Source organism: Octodon degus, unplaced genomic scaffold, assembly GCF_000260255.1.
Source record: "Octodon degus isolate 3935 unplaced genomic scaffold, OctDeg1.0 scaffold00036, whole genome shotgun sequence".
Classification (NCBI taxonomy): Eukaryota; Metazoa; Chordata; class Mammalia; order Rodentia; family Octodontidae; genus Octodon; species Octodon degus.
In genome coordinates this window covers 5,668,508-5,684,320 of record NW_004524612.1, presented here as the reverse complement: position 1 = coordinate 5,684,320, position 15,813 = coordinate 5,668,508, and the positions used below count along the sequence as shown (strand labels likewise).

At 45.9% G+C, this 15,813-nt stretch overlaps 1 protein-coding gene across 1 annotated transcript in view; it reads right to left on the bottom strand.

The window, feature by feature from the left end:
- Sh2d4a (SH2 domain containing 4A) overlaps positions 1-15,813 on the bottom strand; it is a 62,796-nt gene that overhangs the window by 23,838 nt on the left and 23,145 nt on the right. The window lies entirely within an intron of this gene.

Sequence of the window (15,813 nt, the reverse complement as noted above, 5' to 3'; positions counted from 1 at the left end):
AAACTTACCATTTTTACCATTTCTAAGTACACTGCTCTGCGGCACTAAGTGCAGTGAGGGGAATTCAATTTATCCCAAAGAGAAATGAACTCACGAATCACTTAAATCTAAAAAGTTTTTGTTTTGCTTTTTTTTTTTTAATTTTAAATGTGAATACAGCCTTCTGAGTATTCAAAACAAAACTGAATTTACATCTTGGTGAGTCAATAAAAGTCTTGCTTGGCTAAGTCATAACACAGGCTGAGCAGGTCAACAAAGCCTAACTTTGTGTCCTTCTCCTTCACAAGGGACAGGATTTTTTTTCTGGCATTTTCCTATTGAAAGCTAAAGCCTTCTGTGCTGTTACGCTCTTTCACCATAACTAGAATCTAAACCTTGATGTTGTAAAACTTGTTTTTCATCACCAGGGGAAGTCATAAATCACAGCAAATGTAGTGATAATTTACAGGTTTGTACTTCAGAAGTTACTGAACTTCTGTGTCCATTTTTTTCTTACAGTTTTCCTGCCTAGAGCTAATCATTTTTGTTTGCTAATATAGTGCAGGTTAAAAACTGGGGATCAGCTTTTGGTGTTTGAAATGACTCTTAAAATTTGCCATCGCCCGTGAAAGCTGCTTGTGAACCTGAGATACCTGAAGTGCTGCTAGCAATTTCCAAGCTTAAACAGAAAGAACTTAAAAGCGAAGCTCTGTTCATCTCCCAGATGTATGCAAATTTATCTTCAAGGCTCTTGGAAGCACAGTTATGACCTCAGACTAGGACTGGCATGGATAGCGTGGCTCAGGATAAGCAAGAAGTCTACAAAGCGAGGGCATGAGGGAGGAACAGCAGGAGGACGGCACCTCGGGTGGTGCATGGCTGAGTGGTGCGGCTCAGACATCTGGGCGCGCTGCCTTCAGGAAACCTGCGCCTTTTTAATCTGCAGCATAATTACAGGGCATGGAGGGGAAGGAGACAAAATTAATGAGCTTCGCACAGTAACAGCAGATGAGCTCTGGCACTGACCTGGAGAGCTGTTCCCCCGCTAGGGCCGGAAGCTCTGTTTATTACACTGGCTCTATGGCAGCTTGGGAAAGGACCTGCTGTTTCTTTCTCTCCGATCATCAGGTGCTCCCTAGCAACGCCAAGCACGCCCTGCCTCGGTGCCTTCACCCCTGATGCCCCTCTGGCCAGGGGCGTCCCTTCCCAGACACCCATATCACACCCTCCCCCAGTCCTTCCTTTTCTGCTCCAGCATTACCTTCCCAATCAGCCCCTCTAGGACCCCATCTCTAACTCACCCCTTCCCATCTTTCGGCTGTGTTTGGCTCCTGCGTCCTGCTCTGGTTTCACCAATTGCACTTAGGATCAAGTGACTCACAGATTTAGTACTCCTCACCCCCACTCAGAAAATAAGCATCCTCCAGACAGACATTTTATGTAAGTGGGTTTCCAACTCCTATACCACTGCTTTGCACAAACAGGAGCCCAGTGCACATCAGGGAGCGCCTGACGATTGGAGAGAGAGAAGCAGCAGGCCCCTTCCCAACACACATTTGTTGAATGAGTACATGGAATAGCTTTCTTGAATGTCATCACTAAGATAATAATATAATGTAACCTGGACAGCGGTACTGACAACTTCTTTTGGATCTTTTATTGCTGTTGTTTTAGAAAAGGTACATACAGCTGTCAGTACCAACAAGGGACTGGCTCTAGGACGCTTGCAAATATTATAATCTCTGTATACTCATGTCCCTTTATAAATGTGCATTCTCTCATGTACTCTAAATCATCTTTTATAACACCTAATACAATGAAAATGCTATATACAAATATATAGATATATAGAGAGAGAGAGACAGAGACAGAGAGACAGAGACAGAGAGACAGAGTCAGAGAGACAGAGGCTCCCTAAGTCACCCAAGCTATATGTAAACTTGCATCCTCCTGCCTCAGCCTCCTGCAGTATGGGGATTACAGCCCTGAGTCACCATATCCAATTTATTAAACTGTGTTTTTTAGGGAATAATGACCTCCCAGAAGTCTGGAGATGTTCACTACAGATGCAGTATTGTTTTCAAACCTTTTGATCTGTGACTAGATTGGTTGAATTTCCCACTGTGGAACTCATGGGTAGAGTGCTCACGGTTATGCATATAGGGAACATGTTATGATTCGTGTCTAGTTGCCCCCCACAAAGCCTCATGCAATCATGGAAGGGTGACTTACAGAGTTTCATATTAACTCATGATGCACTGGGATTATGGGTCTTAGAACTGTTGGGATTATGGATGTGAGTACTATACCCAGCCTGGGCAGAGCCTGAATGCAACTTAAGGAAGACAGACTTGCTCTCTGTTGCCATTTGTTGCTGTTACTCCTTTTGCTTTTGCTCTCTGCTCTTTGCTGCCACCCTGAAAGGTTACTCTCTGCCCTGTGCCACTCTGCCTTGGAGCCAGCTGAGTATGGACTGAAACCTCCAGTAACTGTGAGCTAAATAAACCTTTCCTTCCTTCCTGTGGTGTGTCAGGTATTTGTCCCAGCAATGAGTGAAAAGTAACTGAGACAGAACACAATTCCACAATTTCATCATCATTTCTTGCAATCTCTACACTGCAGTCTATCCCAGGACACACACATCTCTGTGGAGAAATCAGGGAACCTATCAGTGAATTCCTATGACTGGGTGGGTGGGGCTCTCCACAGCCCAGCGCCAGGCCTGGGCCATCCAGATCCCTCTTATCCTGCGTTTTCAGACTCTGTGGGTCAAATACAACTGCAGTTCCTGAGTGCAAGTCTGTCTCATTCGCTTTGAGCGGCGTATGACTGGAAACAGCAAAGCACGGTGCCAAAGGGACTGGTCTGGAGGGAGAACAGGATGGACAGAGGAGCAGCCGAGGGCCTGCAGGAGCTCTGGCTCAGTGGACACGGACAGCACAGATGCCACTCCTTCAAGGGTCAGGTTCATGGACCCACAAGCAACCTCACTCGAGCACGCCATTTGTCACTCCAAAATCAGTCCTCCTTTCACATCTGCAGCAGCCCAGGATGCCCTCTCTGCCTCAGCTCGCCAGTGAGGAGCTCAGCAGCTGCATCTGGCCACCTGCTCATTCTGTGACATCCAAGAAGCTCCCAACTCTAGAGAAATGGGTAAAGACGCATCACTGCTCTGGCGGTTTCTAAGACAAACTTCACATTTTGCTGCTTCATTTCATTTCTGCATGAGACTAATGAACTAATTTGGGTCACACCAGTGGAGACGCCTGTGCACTTAGCTCCCTGAAGATAGCATGCAAGTCTTTTACCTGGTAAAATCTATATGCCTTCATACGACTGATAGAATCTGCCAACATTTGTTGAACATTTCTTGGAGAACTCGAAGGTGAATAAAAATTAAACAAAATACAGTTGTACAGGGCTTAGATCTGTGATGCGGTTACAGAAGCTAATGTGTCAATGCTTCTCTAATTTCCACATTCTCTGCTGCTGGGCACCATCCTCGGAGACTGAGTCACCAAAATTTCCCTTCCTGATGGCACCTGAACTCCGGAGCCAAGTCGGACTTAAGCACCAGGTGCATGCAGCCGCAGCATCTTCATGTAGGGAGGGCATGGGAGTAAGGCCCTGCTGAGGAGCCAGGAGCCAAGAGTTTGGTGTGTCTTACTCTTGCCTGGCCGGAGGAGCCTTACAATGATTTCTAGACACCAGCATTGTTCCCTCATCTACGTCCCCTTTTCGCTTGATCTATGTATTCCCTGTATTCGCTCAGACAAAAGAAATGCCTTAGTCTCCAGCACTTTGCTACATAACACTGGGCCTCGCTCCAGGCCTGGAGATGTGCCCAGGACCTCTCGCATGTGGTGCCTGGGAGCCCTGCCTGGGTCACACTCCTCCTGTCTCCCTGCCCTTGTCACAGGTTTACACTGTTCCAGGTGGATTTTCCAGGAGGGAATTCCCAGGTGTATGATGTCTGGATTCCCCAGTGTCACTGACCTTTCTTGCACTGTGACCAGGCTGCAGGATCACAACAGATCCATTTTAAGATCTGCTCAGTCACTCAAGCTCCTGTCCTTGGCCTGAGCACTGAGCCTGAGCTAAGTCCGGCCCAGGAGGCACCAACCCTGGGACAGTCCTACCGCCAACTGCAGCCCACATTGCCATGACTTACACGCCTTGCGCCTCAGGGCTCCTTCTTGAACTTTGGCACAGATCAGAAATTGATCACTAATTTTCAGCAAAAGCTCAGTGTCAATAGTCAGGGAGGAGCCCAGCAGGTGGTGTGACACCATTACCAAGCTGTGTGCAAACCAGTGTGGCAGAGACCGCCAGCTCTCGCAGTCATGCCCCTTTCCGAGCTGCTGGGCACGCAGCCCGCCAGCTGCACCACTGCCCCCGGGCACTGCTGCCCAGGTGAATAAAGTATCTCAACACAATGCAGGTGATAACTAAATTTGCTATTTCTATTCAGATCCTTAGGACCTCCTTCACACACTCCTCCTGGCTCATTCTCTCTCCTTGAGCTGGAGTGGTGACAGCGGCCAGGCCACCAAGGACCCCCAGGTCTCCAAAACCTGAAGCCATGAATGACTGTGTGCAGCTGATCTCATCCTTCCTGCACTGTTGTAAGAGAACAAGTAATTTACATTACAAAATAGGTCCATGTGTGTCAAGGGTTTGCGTGTTGGAATTGTCCCTGATACACGCTAGTGGCATGTTCTGTGCTCTCTCCATAGCTACTTTTGCTCATCACAGGTGGTTCAATTAATGCTGCTTTGAGGAATGGTTACTACTGTTAGCATATACTATGGCCAGGTGCTGTTAGTGATCTAGTATTTTTAGTTCAGACAACATCTCTGACAGATGGGCAACAGAGCACCCAATTCTCTGATGAAAAAACCGAGACTCAGAGGCACTGTATAGCCTGCTCAAGCCCACACAGCTGCCTTGTGCTGGGGATTGTGTTTTCTCCACTTTGTTGACATTGCAGTGATAAGAAAATGAGGCATGGATCCAAAGTTTCCGTATGCTTATTACTTGGCAAAGCAGCAAGCCCAGAGGCTCCACAATCACTACGTACCATCTCCTCTCCACTCTTTTCTCACTGTGATACTGTGGAAGGAGGCTCAGCTGCTTTTCGTGAAACACAGAACACTCCCCTAACCAGTTCCTTCATTTCTGAACAAGTTAGGAACGTTCCAACGGGTTTTGAAGAAGTCTGTGCAAAATCGAAGATAACTGAGAATCTCTGAGGGCACTGCTGACAGAAGGCCTGTGGTGTGAAAGCAGGCTCCTGCTGCTTTCCTCACCACTCTAAGGTCCATGGAGATGGCCGTGAAGACTACCAGCCCCTTACATGTTAAAACTAGGAGGCTGCTAACCGTCTTCCCTGACACCTGCTCACATTTTGCAGATAAGATAAAGAGCTCCAAATATGCTCGCTGCACTCAGAACCTGAAGAGCCTGGACTGCTGCTACAGTGTGGGTCCCAAACATCGCCCAAGGCCCAGGTCACTGTGAAGGGACAGCACGAAGGTGCAGTGAGAGGCCGTTAGGTCATTAGCAGCATGCTCTTGGAGGGGACTGTCAGGTGCCAGCCCCTTCCTCTGTGCCTCTTTTGGGTCTTGAGCTGGCATTGAGGGGCCTTGCACCACCATATGCAGCTACCATGATGTCCTGCTTCACCACAGCTCCAAAGAATGAAGCCAGCCACCCACAGGCAGAAATCTCCAAATCTGTGAGCTAAAGTAAGCCTTTTCTCTCGGCAGATCGACTGTCGCAGGGCTCTGCAAGGATGGAAAGCTGATGAGCACATCTATGAACAGCGGAGTCTGGCCCGAGCTCTGGTCAGTGGCTCTGCACTGTGCTCAGCCTCTGAGTGCTCAGCAAGCTCTCAGTTGTTTGCTGAGTTAGCACCGGGGCACAGGCAACTGACAGGGCTCTGTGAGCCATGGGTTCAAAAGTGTCTTCTACTTTGCCAAACATTCCCTTATCTTGTCGCTTACGAAATAATGTCAACTGCGTGGGGACAGCACTTTGGACACATTGCATCAGTTACTCTGTTCCCCAGAACTATTCCTTCCACTGAATCACTCACCTCATGCACACATGCAATGTTTTTTTTGCAACACTGACTTTCTAAAACTTAAAAGTTTTTCTTATCACCATGGGCCTTTTCTTACTAGCCTTTTCTACAGGCTCACTGCTTGGGCACGTATCATCTATTTCAAGGTTGTTAATATTCTTACACCAGTCTCAAACTAAGCCCAGACGTGTACCAGGCAGTGTAAATGGAAGCATTTGATACAGGGGATTGAAGAGATTGCTGTGACCATCATGGTCATGTGCTGGGCAGAGGGATGCCACACACTCTTTGTCTCTGAAGTTTTAGGTTCTGTTTTCAGCTCACCACAACTCACCAGCTGATTCTTTTTTGTTTGTTTGTTTGTTTGTTTGTGGCTGGCTCAGCTCACCCTGGGGGCAGGGATGGCGCAGCATGTGGTGCCAGAGATCTAACGGTGGTCCCTGCATTTGCCTGAGCTTGCCTAAGCAGGCGCTTTAGACCGCTGAGCTATCTCACCAGCCCGACACCAGCAGATTCTTCAGGAACAGCTTTAGCACAGAGTTGGTAAGCACAGCAACCATCCCAGAGATGAATGCTCCTACTCAAAACCTTCCATGTGTTGGAGTATTCTATAGTACTGAAACTATTCACATATAACCATGAAGAACATTTATTAAAGTTTTGCTTTGCAAAGTGACCCAAGACTTGCCAGTATTCTAAAGTATTAAAATAATACAAGGAACTTGCACAAAGCAGGTTCATTCAGATACACTCTTCCCCATTCCACAAATCCAGGCAATGTATCAAGTACAGTGTAACATACTGAAAATAGTGAGATCCAAGAGAAGTTCTTAGTAAGACACGTCAGCTTAATAGGCACGAAAGGGATGATGTATGTGGCCAATAACAGCGGGACCCCACCTCAGAAAGATCACTGGGGCCACAAGCACTTGCAAAGCAGGATGAGGAGGTTCTTGGACAAGGTACCCAGTTGTCCCCAAGGCAACCCGTGGTGCTCCTTCCCAGGGACTGTACCTCCTAATTCTTCCCACACAAAAAGAAAGCTGCTTACTTAATTTTAGGCTATAACGTGCTTCTGAGTCAAATGCATCATTTGAGCTTCCCATCAGGTGGCAGGGTGGGTAAGGGTTACCCCTTTTCCAACGTGGTAAGGGACCTGTTAATAGGCAGGAGAAGAGGGCTTGAGCCCGTGGCCCCTCTGCGTCTCCGACTTGCTCCTTCCATGCGGGCACCAGACAGAGCCTTGTAAGCCTTTTCCCACATCAGCCTCTGTTCTCACTGTCCAGCTGTTCGAGACTTTGGCAGCTGCTGACACACTAGGGGCAGGATTAAGGGAATCACTACGCAAGCAGCCGACCTGCACAGCAGAAAATGCAGTGATACGCAGCTGGGAAACGCTGCTGGGGCAAAGTGCTTCAGATAGGAAAGTGATTCCAGGGCCACACTCAACATTCTCACCCGTGGAACAGAAGGAAAACAAGGGAGACAGATGCACTGTTAAATATAAGTATAATGTAGTAAAGGACTGGTGAGCGAATATCCAGTCTTAAAACCCTTAATGATTCAAGCAAATTGATGCACTGGGACATAGGGTCGCAACTACAAACAATAATAGAAAATAACTTCATATCATACATACTATAAAATTTGGCTTTCATTTATATTGTTTTATTTTATTCTCACGTGAATCTAATGACGTGCATCTACTGTAACCTCCAGTTTATTGCAAGAAGTTCGAGGACTGGTCTCTGAGTGCTGAAGCCGACCCTGTCTCCTGATTCAGGCCACCTCATTTTCTTCCTAGTACACTACCTCGGAGGAGATGCACAGTGGCTCACTGCAAATACCACCTGCTGTAAGGTTGTAGGTTAGGAAGATGGAAACAATAGAAAGGTGATTTCTAAGCTTTGTAATGTACAACTCTCTAGGCTATTTTCTCTTTTTTAATTGACTCTGTTCATCTTTTTATTTAAGGTACTGTTTTCTTCTTTTATTTAAATCTTAACAGCTTGAAAAAAATAAAATAAATCATAACAGCTTGAATGACTTTAGCACTAGCATTTTGTGGCTCTACTTTATATAAAATTTCATCCTGAAAGCTACTATGACATTCTGTGAGTACACAGGAAATACCCGGGGAACTGTGTAAGTGTCTGACTATGGGTCCATTCTCAAATCAGTACAGGAAGCCTAATTTTTCCCTATCTGTGCCCACCTGGTGTACCCAATACCATATCTCTGGCAAAAATAATATTTAGGTTTTCTTTTTATGTATTTGGTACAGGGTCTACAGGGTTTCACTACACAGATCTGACTCATAGTGATACTTCTGTTTTCAGCCTCCCAAGAGCTGGAATTACAGATACATGCCACCATGCCTAGTCTCAAAAATAACACTGAAAGGCTTTCTTGCTATGTATTAGAAGGGGAGATACACCACAGAAAACAGTTACAGACTGGGAATAGGATTGTCCCTCTTCTTTCTTCAGAGCCAATTCAATCCTCAATATTCCAGCTTGAGTTTTCAGCATGTAGAGAGCCAGTTTTTCTAGCACTATTTTTTTAAAGAGGCTATCTTTCTTCCAATAGCATTTTGGCTCCTTTGTCAAAGATAAGGTGTCTGAGTGCATTCACAGAGGCTCTGCATCTTCTAATCTATTCCATTGATCCTCAGGTCTATTTTGTTGCCAGTACCATGCTGACTTTATCACAGTAGCCTGTAGTATAATTTCAAGTCAGAAATTGTAATGCCTCCTGCCTTGCCTTTGTTGCCCAAGATTGCCTTTGCTGTTCTAGGTCTTTTCTAGTTCCAAATAAATTTTAGGAATGATTTCTTTAGGTCTGGGAGGTATGTTGGTAGTAGTTTGATAGGGATTGCATTAAATCTGTACAATAATTTTGGAAGTATGACCATCTTCACAATGTTGGTTCTTCCTATCCAGGAGCAGGGAATATCTTTCCATTTTCTGAAATCCTCTACAATCTCTTTTTTCAGAGTACTATAATTTTCCTTGAAAAGATCTTTGACTTCGGTACTGTAACAACATGTAACTCAGTTGTGTCCCAACTTTTCTGATCAAGGAGATTATGGAGCCACAGAGGAAAGTGATCAATGATGTAAAGTGTGCCTAAGGAGAGTCACCTGGAGAGAAAACATTCTCTCAGGCTTTCACAGACAGCAAAGCAGTTAGGCAATGGCCATGACTCATCCACATGGCTGACACTGACAAAGGATCTACAAACTGCTGTACAGGGTTTCAGGATAAATCCTGAGGGGGTTTGACTGACCTTATCAGATACTAAAGTTACATTCCTTATTATATAGGTCTTTCTTTATCTTGGTCTTAACCATCCAGCAGAAAAGTATAAAAATAAAGTATAAAAAGTAAAGCCATATTAATATGCTGAGCTGTAAAAGGCTCAAGTCAACAACTGACATTGGCAGTCCTACGGAAAACCCGCTACTATTATGGACTACTGTACTATATTGGATTATTTTGCTGAATTCATGCACCTACAGTATTTAAATGACTATGGAACTCCCTTCTCTGACAAAACTAAACAAAAAAAGGGGATACAAATGAAGGACCATTTTATATCTGTATATTCAAAATACGATAGATATATAGCTACTTTCTCTTAATTAATGAATAGAAAGATTTGTTCTAATAATGTTTGTGGACAGGATATCATGTCTGCATCTTGTACCATGAATAATCACTAAGATGACAATATGCAATGTATTGATTATTGAAACTGCCCTAATAATTGATTTTGAAATTGTCTCATTGCTATTTGTTTCTCAATAAAATTATTTTTTAAAAAATTACAACTTGAATTTCAGCCATGAATTTTCTCATTGTGTTCTCTCTGGAGCTCAATATAAGCATGCATCTGCCCTACTACAGCAGTGTGGCCACTGCAGACCGGATCCAGACCACGCCATTCCGGCTGCGCCAGCTCCAGGTTCAACGTGACTGCACTGAGGGAGGGAGGTGCAGCCTCCTCAGCCTCACCTTCCCACCAGGCTTCAGTACTCATTGCTCACTTCGAACAGTTTTTTGCTTTATTTTTTTCCCCTTAAGGGAAAGTCCAAGCCACATGCAACCCTAAACTTTCACTGCTGAGCAACAGCACCTTTATGTGAGTTGGTAACCAAAAAGCAGTACAACACAGTCATTTCTGTGTTTTCAAGGAAGTCATCTGGCCCTGCTCCCAGGCCTGCTGAGCCAGCCACTAAGATCAGGCATGTTGGTGCTCGTCCATAATCCCAGCACTGGGGATGCTGAAAACAGGAGGATCACTATGAGTCCAAGTTGCATAGTCAGACCCTGTACCAAATACATAAATTAAGAACAAAAATGTCATCTGATCTTGGAAATTCACTTCTGAGTCACCCCATTATAAAAGGCAATCCTAAGTAGAAGTTCCTTGTTATGTCCTAAGATTACTTCACAGGTGGTCCTTAACTACTTTCTACATATAGCAACACACAGCTTGAGTTATAATAATACTTAGAAATATAACTAAAGCCTACCCCAGCTCCAGGGTCCCATTTACAATTGCAATGCACATGTTAGTTGATTGTGTGTGTTATCACTTCCTACCATTGTGAAATGATAGATTTCAAAGTAAGTACAGATCCCTGGGGAAGTGTGGAAAGTGCACACATGTGTGTATGTGCATGCAGCAGGTGCACTGGGTGTGTGTTCACGAGGAAGTTTGTGTGGAGGAGCATCCCACCAGGTGCAGAGGCAAAAGGTCTCATTCAGACTCCATTTAGTTAAAGGAGACATGACTGAGCAAGACTCTTGCTTGAGGCTTTTGTAATTTGCTAGCTGCAAGGTTTTTTTTTTTTTTTAATAGTTTAATGGCTTGAATTTCAGGTGTTTGTGCTCTTTTTTAATCTCCTGTATTGTTGGGTGGCTGACTCTGAAGGCTACTTCTGTAAGAGTAGTAGAATAATTCTCTGCAGATAAAATCTAAAAATGAGCAGACACACTTTTAGTCAAGGTCTCCTTCAGGACCAAGGACAGTTGGTCCACTCTGATAATGAGTTCCCAGCCTGTAAATTACACTTAAGCAGAGACAGAAAGGGCCTTATCTCTGAGTCAGCCTAGGCTGCCACTCTCCCAACCATGTTCCGCGTTGCTCCATCCCTCCCGGGCTTTCCTGCTGCCTGCACTGAGGTCCCTAAATGCTGCAGGGGCTGCAAGGGCTCCTAGTTCCCCATCCAACTCTCCCACAGGAGATGAGCCCTTTGTTCCCACATTGCCTCTCCTGTTACCTTCTCTGCCTCCCATGAGCCCCACCACCCTTGTCCGGGAATGGATACTGCTTCCCAACCTCCACGTCTCCAAACCTGGCTGATGACAGCCAACCCCTAAAACTGACCATCACCTCCAGGTCAGCCACAGGTTCCCAGGTACACAGGAGCTCACCGTGACCCACCCAGAACTACAGCACTCTGAGAATGGGGCATAGCATCAGCTCTGGGATTCCTTAGTTGTGCACTCCCGGCAAAAGCGAGGATGAGGCAGACATTTCATAGAAGACCACAGCTGTGTAGAGGAAAAACTGATATATCAGCTCTAATCTAGTATTATTTTAGCCTCCTCTTCCTCAGGGGAGACAGACCAGCCAGCTTCCCTTTGCCTCCAGTCCATCATCTGCGAAGTGAGATGAACCATGTGTAGGCTTAAGCTAAGAACAGCATCTTCTAGTTGAAGGGGACAGTATGCTCTGAGAAACAGAGATACCTGCTTGTAAGTATGGAAACGGTCATTCCCCCCAGACTAGATGTCTTCTACCACTGTGTGAAACAGCACAGCTTCCCATATCTAGCACTTAACTGGCCAGTCTTACTTAATTTTGAACACGTGCTTGATAAACTAAAAATTTTAAATAAAAATCAAAAACTCTTTGGTTGTGCTGAAGATTAACTCCTGAATGTCCGTCCCCCCACTCCCACCCCTTGAGACAAAGTCTTACTATGATTTCCAGGCTGGCCTCAAACTTGCAATACTTCTGCCTCAACCTCGCAAGTAGCTGAAATTATAGGCATGTGCTACTGTATCTGGCTTAAATATCTGCTCTTTAAAAATCTTCTTGGGGCTGGCTAGATAGCTCAGCAGACTAAAGTGCCTCCTTAGGCAAGCTCAGGCAAGCACAGGGACCGTGGTTCAATCCCTGGCACCACATGCCATGCCAGCCCTGCCCGCAGGGTGGGCTGAGCTGGCCAGAGTAGAGGCATAGTGGTACATCCCTCTAATCTCAGCTGAGGAGGTTGAAAGCAGGAGGATCAACACAAGTCCGAGCTGCATAGTAGTGAAAGCCTATAATAATCAAATACATTTTTAAAAAGTCTTCCATAGCCATTATCTTGAGCATATCAAAACATGCTCTCATACTGCACTTCAAATTTGCTCAACCTCATGGGAAGCAGTCAAATACCTCAGCCCAGGACCCTCTGATTTGCTTCTCATGGCTGCCAAGGTGAAGCAAAAATACTCCACTCCCACACTTGAAAAATGTTTCACTGCTCTGAAGGGTTCACCTTGAATGAAACTATTGTCTAATGAAGCCGCAGCTCAAATTACACAGGTATAAGATAATCCAAAAGCAAACCTGCAGATTGGCTGCTTCTAACTAAATCTTCCAGAGCTGTTCCATGGAGGGAAGGGTGTAGCTCCACACATTTTTGAGACACAAAAGAGTAGTTACTTCCCAGGAGGGCCAAAGGACAGGCTTCCGAGTAGTGGGTGAGAAGGAGGTCTATATGGAAAGGAGCTCCACACAGGTTCTCCTCGTGGCCACAGAACACACCAGTTAGTGCTGGACTCACGGAACTGACACTGAGTTACCCTTGACCTTGCATGCCACATTCCTGCCAACCGCTGCTTGACTACATACCTCATGGTGTGGCTTATCAATGGAAACTACAGAAACCCTACAGATGCCCTAGGGAAACCCTATGCCAGCAGTGGCACAAGAAAACATTAGCTTCTCTTCAGGTCATACAGGCATGGGTGTTGGCTTAGGACATGAATATCTGGTGCTAGAAGGAAGCTTGTGAGGAGTCATCTGAGCAGGAAGATTCCATTTGTGTGGTTAACTCCTAAAGTACAGTAGGGCTGTCTGAAATTGTCTGCCAATAAAGATGTGAACTAGGCTTTGCCCTGGCTCATCCAGAAAGAGTGTGGCAATCAATTAGTGATGTCTGCCCCAGGTGCAGGTAAAGGAAATTCCATACTTGGGCTCTGTGACTGCCACACAATGCAAAAATCTCATTTTGTAGATGAGGAAAACAAGCTCCTGTATACACAGAGGAAGAAAATCTGGCCCCTCTGACTACACTTCATCATCATATGTGTGTTCCTTACATTACCCACACTCGGAAGTACTCCTTTAATGATAGTACTGAAATCCAAAAATCTCTGAAAAATGTATCACTCCTAGGGAAGAGAAAGCTTGACCTGAACTAACACAAGGCTATTTGCAATATTTATAATGTTTGATTATGGTGTGCTGTCCGAACTTCACTGGTAGGGTATGCATTATATACTAGATATGTAGTAGTTCTTTTATAAAGTCTTACATAATCTGAAACATGAAACACATCTTGGCCTAGATGTTTTAGACAGTGAGGGCAGATCTGGACTGCTGGGCATTTCCTAACGGGGCTCTGGGCAGAATGACCTCCTCTAAAATCTATAACCTAATACTCATAAGCTATGAATCTATGACATTACATGGCAAAAGGAACACTGCAGGTGTTAATTACAAATCACAGACTTTCCAATAGTGATAGCAGTCTGGGTTGTCCCACAGGGTGGCCTAATCTCACCACCCCTTAAGAGCACAGAACTTTCTCCAGCAGCTGGGGGAGGGGGAATGGGAAGTCAGAGAGATTCGAGGAAAGAGAGGGACTTGATCCACCTTTGCTGGTGGGGACTATATGGAAAGGAAAGGAAGGAACACAGGAGCTTCCAGAAGTGAGGACTGCCCCCTCGTTGAGAGCCAGGAGGAGGGCACTCAGCTGGCCATCTGACCAATCTGAACAAACCCAGGGGCAGATTCCTTTCCACAGCCTCTGGACAAGAGCCCTTAGTGCTGACACCTTGATCTCAGCTTTAGAAGACCTTATACAGAGAACCCAACCATGCCTTACTGGACTTCTGACCTGCAGAGATCTCAGGTGAGAAATGGTTTAACTATTTGAAGCCACCAAATTTGGTTTACTGTTGTAACAACAACAGAAATACATGAGACCAGCCTATTTCCACTTCCAGAATGTAGCCTCTTGCCGTCCACTCACTTCCTGTGCTGCAGCCATAGTATGTGCTGGGCTGTTCTCCATGTCCCCACATACAGAAGGCTCTGCATCTTTCCTCTGACTCCTGTGCCCCAGGATGGCAGAGTCCTTCCCCGCATCTCCATAATTTTCTACCATGCCCACTTCTCTCCATCCTGCCTTCCCCAATCCAGACAGCCCCTCCCCACTTGGAACCAAGTAAATCTTGGCTCTTTCTGAGCTCTTAACTGCTTCTCTTCTCCCCAGTGGGATTAAGGCTCCCAAAGGGGAAAGACCTGGTCTTCCATTCCCTCTGTTAACATACATTATGGCACATAGAGCCCTGCATGAGAATTTCTCAGAGAATCATGGATTTTGCCAGCCCAGCCCCACAGGGCATGGCAGTGCGGACCAGATGGGCATGCAGGGGCCAGGCTGTGGGTATTTCTAGTTAAAGTAACCAACTCCTTCATCTGTACTGAGATTTGCAATTTTCAAAGCCTTTTAATTTTTTTTTTTTTTTTTTAATTTTAGGACAGGGTCTACAGGGTCTCACCACGTAGATCGAACTCAGTGATTCTCCTGTTTTCAGCCTCCCAAGTGCTGGGATTACAAGCATGCACCACCACGCCCAGTCTCACCCACTGCCTCAGCTCGCCCTGAGGGCAGAGCTGGCACAGCAGGGAGGAGATTGAACCTGGCCGCTGCATTTGCCTAAGCAGGAGCTTTAATCCACGGAGGTATGTGGCTGGTCCTTCAAAGCGTTTCTAAACACAGTATCTCATGGGACGTATACATTTACCCTGAAATGCACGAGATAAGTAAGGCAGGTGGGTTTTCTGTTTGCTTCATTTTGATCCTGCGGATTAAACTCACAAGGCTTGTGCAATAAGCTACACGTCCAGCCTCTTTTTAGAGGTTTTTTGTTTGTTTGTTTTGTTTTTTCAAATGTTTTATTGGTTTTTAGAGGTTTTTATTTCAAGACAGGCTCTCCCTATGCTGCCAAGTGGCTCAGGGTGTGTTCGCACTTGCAATCCATCTAAGGTGCCTACTTTTCTATAGATGAAAAAGAGATGCTGGAAAACATGATGAGACTGACACCCTCCCAGCCCCCCAAAACCCTGCTGCTGAGGCTCCCACTCTTGCCTCCTGACGATCAGAAGCCCGCACTGGAGGGAACCGGAGGGCGACAGCTGTGGCCCCAGGAAGGCACCCCCTGTGAATCAGGCTGGGCTGGGTCTCAGGCAGTGGATTTAGTCCTGCGTGTTTCCTCCTCTGCTGCCTCACCGCCTCCCCTTGCTCCTTCTCCTGCATTTCTCATTGAGATAGTTCTCTTTAAGAACTTCTGGGCCGGCCGAGTTCCAGGAGCCCCCAGACCCAGTCCTAGCCCAGGTCCGGTGAGTGTGCGGAGAGTTTCCTGCTACCCTGCGCCGGCGGGACCAGTCCCAGCCCAGGC